Source organism: Adiantum capillus-veneris, chromosome 27 (assembly GCF_014529385.1).
Source record: "Adiantum capillus-veneris isolate H3 chromosome 27, ASM1452938v2, whole genome shotgun sequence".
Classification (NCBI taxonomy): domain Eukaryota; kingdom Viridiplantae; phylum Streptophyta; class Polypodiopsida; order Polypodiales; family Pteridaceae; genus Adiantum; species Adiantum capillus-veneris.
In genome coordinates, this window is record NC_140957.1 from 58,820,698 (window position 1) to 58,823,091 (window position 2,394).

The 2,394-nt window shown below is 35.4% G+C and overlaps 1 pseudogene; it reads right to left on the reverse strand.

Moving 5' to 3' along the window:
• Positions 1-1,457: 1,457 nt before the first annotated feature.
• Positions 1,458-2,394, reverse strand: LOC147422049 (chitin-inducible gibberellin-responsive protein 1-like; annotated as a pseudogene).

Genomic DNA, 2,394 nt, shown 5'->3' on the forward strand with positions numbered 1-2,394 from the left:
ACCTAACAGGACATAAAAGTGTCCTTTCAGGGTTTTGAAAAAAACCTCCAAAGCCATAGTAGATCCACTCATTTTGTAAAATCCTTTCATGAGGTTATAGTTCAAGGCCTACTACACATGGAAAAAATAAGAAACTTGTAAAATTTCTCATCTTTTGGTCACACCAAGCCTCCAAAGTTGATGGACCAGTACATTTTCATCAAAACAGTCATTTCTTACGTTTTGTTGCATAAAAATAAGATTAGGGATTTTTGTAGGACTTGAGATAAATTCCCTAGTTAACTTCAATGGGTTGGTGATCAGAACATATGATTGCTTCTCACTCACTATTTTTTGTTTTGCCAAAAGAAATACGTACAAAAAAGTTAAATTTTTACCATTCTGCAAACCTATCATCAAAGTTTCTATAGCCACGCTCAATGCAAATAATATATGCATGTTTTCTTAGTTCCCTATTGTCCTTTAGGTTCATAAGGAGCCATGGAGCATGTCAAAAGAATAATACATCTTTTACCAAGTGGAATCTTGGGAACAAAGATGAAGTGCTAAATACAGCAAACATGAAAAAACTAGGTTCAACATTATGAGTTGTAAAATCCCATAGAAACTATTCAATATCTAGCCAAATTTGATCCTTATGACTAGATATGGTTACTACCTACAAAATGCATGTAGTTGTCACAAGAAACTAACAATATTGAAAAAGCTATACTTGATATACTAGAATGTTTCGTTTTCTTCTATAATTGAAAAAATCAACCATCGTTGTCTACTATGCAAAATAGGGTATTAGGTGCCCCAAAACTCAAGGAATATTAGCTTTATGTTACAATATGCGACATAGAAAATCAAAACTGCATTTGGATATCATGAAAGCCACCAAAAAAATCATAGAAGAGCTAAAATTGGCTAAAAAACAGGATTTGACAATTTTTGTAATTTGGTCATAACTTACAACTTTAACATTTATTTCTCCCTAAAAGCATCAGGACATATTGACGACTACTAAAAATAGTTCTCTAGCATTATAGACCTCACAAACATGAATTCTAGAGTGGTATAGTTGCAAAAAGTTGAAAAAAGCCAAAAACAGGACCCGTTTGTTCACACAGTTTAGGTTGTGAAATGTTGTGCAAGAACAAGGTTAAAGATGGAATTGATATTCCAAAAGAATGTCAAGTTTTTTTCAGCTCATGAGACAAATTTCTAGACAGATAGCACCTCAAAATCCATTTTGAAACTCTTGACATAATTCAAGGAAAATGGTCACTTAACAGGACATAAAAGTGTCCCATTACCAACCTAGTGTTAAGACAACAACCGTCAAAACATGCTTGGCAAGAATGCACACTTTTATATGTTGGCATGCTTTAATTCACAACTGATGCCATACAAAGGCTACTAGCATTTATTCACACCTTAATGCCATGCAAAAGGTGCTAGCTTTAATATGCTTTTTAACCTTTTCCATCTTCTTTCAATCCATACTTTTCACTGTTGGACTCAAGCAGGGTGTGCTGTTTACATATAAGCTTAGTGGGTGCAGCTTGAATCCATCCATTAACATGCATGCTCTCCATTTACCAGAAAGTTCATGACACTTAACTCGTTCTACACCTTGGCAAGTTTGGTAAAGAATTGATAATATCACGAGCCAAGCAATGCTCCTTGGAATTCAATCTATCTTTGCTCTCTTGTAGGAGCACCACATCAATAGACTCAAACATAGTAGAGTAATAATTCAAACTTACCACAAACCTAGCCAAAAAAGGTGTTGTGTTTGTGTTGTCATTTTGCTCCACCAGAGTTTGCACCTTTGGATTCATACTCTTGCACATTCTTATAATGTGATCCCGCGGTTATCTAGGCAAACACTTTCATCCGACATATGATGCATTTGTAGAGTAAAATTTATGGTCAATTACTCTCTAGCCTTCCTCTTGATCATGGAGGCTTGCAAATTGTTTTGAATAAATAGGGGTGGACTCAAAACACCAAGAATATTTGCTCGCCAACCTCATTTTAATAGGCAACATCCATGCCTCCCTTTGGATAAGAGTGAGCAATAGCATAATCAACAATAGTAATATTCATACATGGGGGACCTCCAAGTATGCTTGCCAAAGCTTCTATAAGAGATAACCACTCTGTTCCTTGATCGATTTCCATCAATTTGGAAATTAAAGACATGAACCATGGGTTACTCTCTAAATGCTTCAACAATTGCACCATTTGCACCATAAATGCAACCCACATGTATGGGCATAGTTTATAAAGCTTTTGCATAGATGACTTTACTTCAGTAGCAAGAAAGCACATGCATAATAATGCCTTGTATATAGTAGATCTAGAGGCATGAAGCCTAACCCTGGTATATAGTAGATCTAGAGGCAT